Raw genomic sequence first — 6000 nt, forward strand, 5'->3', positions numbered from 1 at the left:
TCTGTGGAGATATCAATCAAATGCACAGCATCTGGGGTCACTCTGCTGTCAAAGCTCCTTGTTTACCGTCCCGCTTCTCATGCAAAGTGACAATAATGACAGAATGTCATCAATGTTGACCGACGTGGCCCGCTAACGCAATGTGACGTTTTCCGTTGGAAAACAGATATCATACCTGTCTTAGTCCCATCATCCTTCCCCAGAACAAACAACCCCCGCCCCCGAGCCCACCGAGGGTCATACATCAGTCATGACATTATTAAAGGTTCAATTGTGCCTTCAAACAAGACCTCTCCTCGATGAGGATGTGTTGTAGAACAGATGGGGCTTACGCAGAGCGGCTTTAACGTCTATTTTAAGTGCTTTGGAGACAATGATCTAATGAGACATTTACATTTGTTCCGGGGGTTTAAGAAAGCTCAGAGCCAAGCCGCAGTCAGTCATCAAAAAATATCATGTTGAATCATATGCAGTGGGGTTTTGCAACCTTTATTTAACTGAGGCATTTTATTTTACGTTAAAAACAAACAAAAATGTCACAAATAGGAGATACCGTAAACCTGTGTCTTAACAGGCAGGAGTAGACTTGAAAGGCCCAATCCATAAGCCACTGGTCAAGGTCGTTATGAGGCCAACCTTTGGGAAGGTAAAAGCTTGGACGTGGTGTGATGCCGGCCGGGTTCAACACGTGTCTACCAAAGCCCGAAGGTTCCACCACAATTCGTTCCACTCCACTGCCGTGACCTCAATTCTCGTCTCCACTGCCGTTAAAGCCTCCTTGTGCGCTTTTTTTCCTGACGCCGGTCAGCTACACTCGCCCCTTTCTGAGCAAACAGAAGCTGCTCAAATATCAAACGACGACACCGTGGAAGAGCCGTGCGTTAACATCCCACATCCTGGGCCGCAGCAGCGTCTCCAGTTTAGCGAGCCTGTGAAGTGACACTTTCAATTGGGGTCAATTGGACCCCTGCTTCTGGATTTCCGGCAGCCTTCTCTGCCAGGGGGTAATCACGGGCCGTAGATATAATTAAAGTCGCAGGCTGTGGATCAGCTAGTGTAACAGAATATTTAAGCAACGCTAGGGGTCAGTGGCAGTCCATCCCATCATCCAGACACTAGTCTGTTACCATCATGGATAACATGACTTCCCACAGAGGATAGCATTTGTGCAGTACCCTGTTGCCCTCTGTTTCAAAAGATATTTCATCTTTTTCAAGGAACAGTTTTATTTAAATTAGGGGTGTCCAAATTACTGCGTTAACTTTGAGTTAATTTAAAGTTCCTTTAACGCTACTATTTTTTTTTACGCGTTATTAATAAGCGCCCATTACTTGGAAAACCTGTACTGGGGGAATTCCAGTCGCAATGCAGCAGACACACGTACAGTCCACGTCAAAATTTTGCAGTAATAAACTTGGAGACTGGTGTTGAGTTGTCTTTGAATGTCACAAGTTACTTCATGTTAAAGAATAGATAGCTCGTAAAATGAAAAATGCACTGAGCTGTCACCAACTTGTTACAAATGCAATTATGCCATCTAGTGGCAGGAAAAATGACCTCAACACAAATCAATATCACACTATATATACATTTTAACCCAATTTTATGAATTATGAAATTACTGTATCAATGACTAAAAGATGCATTCATATTTATTTTAATTAATTTGTTTCCACTTTTGTTAAGAGTATGAACACTTAAAAAAATATAATAAATGAATAAAAATATTTGTACATTTTATTGTTTATTAGATTAATCATGAGTCAACTATTGAAGTCATGTGATTAATTACGATTAACATTTTTAATCACCTGACAGCCCTACTTTAACTCATTCACTCTCAGCCATTTTCACTGAAACAATCTCCCAGCTGTTTTACTGGATTTTGGCTGATTTGGCAAATTCCACAGAATATTGCTATCAAAACATGGAACCTACCAAAAGAAAGATTTTTATCTGGAAAAAACTGTATATTCCTATCGGTTTCCATTCAGCAGCAATTAGCATTAGCATTCACAAAAGTAAATTAGCTTTTTTCAACATGGCCCTGGTTGTTCTCTTTTGCTCTGCTGCCACCTATTGGCCGTTTTTGTAATAACTACCATTTCCTCAACCATACTGTGCAGTTGAGAGGCTGCATCAAAGCTCCAGCATACATTTTTTTTATCAATACGTCTTTGGGACACTTAAAACATTTAAAATAGAACATATTTATACGTTTTTGGGAGCAAATTAATTAAATACATTTAAACACACCAAAAAGAGTCCAACAATAAAATGTGTAGAAATGTGTATGTTCCTACAAGACGCAGGTGTGGCCTGTAATGACGGCAAGAATGTCTGAACATGAGCTTTGTGTGTGCTAACTGTTCATGTGCGTCCGTGTCTCTCCTTTCCCACCGTGAGGGCATCACAGTAAGTAGCCAGAGCTACATCAAAAACAAACTGGACTTTCTAGAGAACAAGTGCCTCCCCTCTGCAAAGTTTTGTAGAAATTGGTGATGTTATTTTTGGCTTAACTACAAAGCAAACAAACCAGCAGACACCACTTTCTTTCGCCTTTGCACTTGGTGGAGGTAATTATTTTATTATCAAAATATTCGTCTTCACACTGAATTGATTCCCAAAGTGGGACTTGGATTCTCGGCCCTTTCCTGTCTCCGAGACAAAAGCATAACATCGCGACGGCGGTGAAACGGCACTCTAGTAATTATCTAATTGTTCAAGCCGTGTCTTTCTTTTGATTTATGGTCTCGTATCAGTGGCCGACCTGATTTATAATGAGGTCCCCCCCCCCTCCCTCCCCACACTTGTGAAAATACGAACCTGAATTATGTGGCACGGGTCCAATTATTTTTTGTTGGGCCGAGGCGCCGTTGACATTGACAGTGCGCATCCGCAAACAGCTGCTACTGTAGCTTTCACCTAATAACAATAATATGATCAATCATTTTCGATGGCCTGACCACACCTCTCGCTGGGATGTGACCCTTTTCATATGCTTACATTTTTCTTTAATGTGAAACTTTTACCATCAGGAGGCAAAATGAGTCAATTTATTTTTCCTTATCAAAGTACATTATCATCAAGCATGCACACATTTTTCTTGGCATCGGGTTTATGTTTGGTCAACATTGTGGGTGTAACTCACTCGCCACCCAAAACTTTAGTTTAACTTGTCAACATGGGATTTGAAGCCATGTCTAAAAGACAAGGAAAGCATGGTGTATTACGTATAAATTACATAGATTCGACAGTTTATTAGGTTTCTTTATTTAACTACAAAAGTTGACCTATGGTTTAAATAGAGTCCTACAATACTTCAGGCTTGAGTTAGACACAGATCCATCACATAGCTCAGATTCCATTTGGTTGATCTCAAGCTTTTATGGTTTAGCCAGGTGTGAAAGAAGCCTGTAGGCAAAGGAAAATATGTTTTTATCTCAGTGTAGGTAAACAAAGAACAAAGACAATAAGTTCTCTAGTATAAGATGACACTTAGTGATACAACGCCATACATATTCAAAAAATAACATTAGCTATTCATTTTCAAGCCCAATAAGATGGGACAGACAGAGAGAGAACGTGCACCATTTTTTAGATTTATCTAAGACACAAGCTTGTCAGCAAAATAAAAGCAGACTAATCATAGAAAGCTGCGTCCCGAAGTTTCTGACAACATATGAAATTGCTAGGATGATTCCACTTCAAAAATTCACCTTTAATGTCTGCCATTTTGTTTTGAAGAGGCCATTGACCATTTCCTGGGCTCCTTCAAAGTGAAACTCCTCCCCTTAGATTTGGTCTAATTGCTACCAATTTTGAGCCATGTATACTACGTAAACGGATGACTGTCAATCATGAAATGTTAGTTTTTCTCATAGTGTGGGCGATGCATCGACTGTTTTATGTAAAATATGCAAGAATCCAGCACTTGAGCAGCCTACTGGATTTGGAGACCCTTGGTGTACTGTACAGCATTGTGCGGTTGTCGTGCATAACGCTGCGCTGACTGATAGGGTTCCATTTTAAATGCAAATGATATTTACTTACTGTACCTAATCATTCTTTCTCTATTATTTCATTTTAGATGCCTGATCCCAAGAGGAGAAGCAAGACCAGCCTGGGGAAGGTGGTGTCAAAGAAGACAGGCAAGCAGGTCCGCAAAAAAGGCAGCAACGGTGAATCCACATTGGCAACTCTCTTTAAAATTTTTATTTTATTTAAACAAATTTTTATTTTATTTAACCAAATTTTTATTTTATTTAACCAATTTTTTATTTTATTTAACCAAAATTTTATTTTATTTAACCAAATTTTTATTTTATTTAACCAATTTTTTATTTTATTTAACCGAATTTTTATTTTATTTAACCAAATTTTTATTTTATTTAACCAAATTTTTATTTTATTTAACCAATTTTTTATTTTATTTAACCAAAATTTTATTTTATTTAACCAAATTTTTATTTTATTTAACCAATTTTTTATTTTATTTAACCGAATTTTTATTTTATTTAACCAAATTTTTATTTTATTTAACCAAATTTTTATTTTATTTAACCATTTTTTTATTTTATTTAACCAATTTTTTATTTTATTTAACCAATGTTTTATTTTATTTAACCACTATCCTCTAGTTCAGTTGTCTTAGATGTCCACGTTCATTTTTTGGACTCACCGCTGCTGACAAAAATGTGAACGAGCGTGAAACCAGCCCACCAATCAGGAGCGTGCGTTCACACAGCGAAATTTGCATATACCACTTAGCTTGCCCTTCCGTGTCATGGCTGTTTGTTTTTGTTTGTGCATGTGTCCTGGATGTCAGGATGTGCGAGCTCGCTTACGTGATTGGTGGCCTACGTCGCCAGTTTGACGGGCCAATCGGAGCGCAGGAGAGCCCATGATTGCCACATTGGTTTCAGATGTGTGTACCATCACAGTCGTGGTCTGTTAGTGTGTGATTTGTCGCGTCGTGCCCTGCCCCGTCTCATGTCCACCCTTTTGCTCAAGTGTACAATTTTCTCCAGTTTTTAACAAACTTTATTTACTTACACATCATTTACTTCCCCGGCGACCAGTCCATGCGCGCTACCTGCTCAACTAACATCGTGCGCCGGCAAGTAACATCCTGGCTCTAGGAAGCAGCCAATCAGGAGCAAGTATGTATTTAATTGGCAATGGTTTTGAGATGTTGCGCATGTATATTAAGCATAATTTCGGTAGGCCTGTGATTTTTTATTTTTTTTATGCCACCGTATGCATTTTTTGACCATTTTGTTGATTTTTTGTGTTTGAAGTAAAGGCAATGTAACACACGTTTGGCTATAAAATAAATGTTGTCAAACATGAGTAGCTCACTGTTTTGCTTTTCTAAAAGTAGCTTGCGGTCAAATAAAGGTTGGAGACTTCTGGGTTACAGTATAATAGTGTAATCTTTACTTTTGTTCCGCACAGTACTATATTGTTTTTATGGTAATCCACTGTAAATTTATAGTTTTCCGTAAATTGCCGCTATTTTATTATCATTTTTTACAGTGTAGCTACATGAAATGGTAGGCGTGTCTCATGAGTAGCCCCTCAAAAAGCCTCAATTTTGGTCTGAAGGGGTCATTTAAGGATAATGTTGACTAAAATTAAAAATGAGGATGTCAATAAAAATATAGAAACAATATATAATCACTTTAGGAATAGTTTTAGCATGTTTAATACTCGTGTTGTTCCGATACCGTTTTTTGGCCCCCGATACTCAGCTTTGCAGTTTCGGCCGATGGCGATACCATACCGATAAGTTTAAAAAAAAAAAAAAATCCTCAACATGAAAAAGCTGTTCTGCCATTTGTTCAGAGCATTCAAGGGCTCGGCATGCAGTGAACATGCCACACATCTGTGAATGTCGTGCATGAGCAAGACACAAGCTGCTGCATCCAAAGTCCTATATTAGCGTCAGAATTAATGGTATCGGCATGTTACTTGTTAGTACTCACCGATACCACTGTT

The 6000-nt window shown here is 38.5% G+C and overlaps 1 protein-coding gene across 5 annotated transcripts in view; it reads left to right on the plus strand.

Annotated features, from left to right (window-relative positions):
- Positions 1 to 5352, plus strand: part of alkbh3 (alkB homolog 3, alpha-ketoglutarate dependent dioxygenase) — a 29119-nt gene extending 23767 nt beyond the window's left edge. For all 5 annotated transcript variants that reach the window (XR_013294387.1, XR_013294382.1, XR_013294384.1 and 2 more), the window contains one exon: positions 4091 to 5352. The gene's annotated coding sequence lies outside the window, so the exon portion shown is untranslated. The remainder of the gene's footprint in view (positions 1 to 4090) is intronic.
- The last annotated feature ends 648 nt before the right edge of the window (positions 5353 to 6000 follow it).

This window comes from Vanacampus margaritifer, chromosome 6, assembly GCF_051991255.1.
Source record: "Vanacampus margaritifer isolate UIUO_Vmar chromosome 6, RoL_Vmar_1.0, whole genome shotgun sequence".
Lineage (NCBI taxonomy): Eukaryota > Metazoa > Chordata > Actinopteri > Syngnathiformes > Syngnathidae > Vanacampus > Vanacampus margaritifer.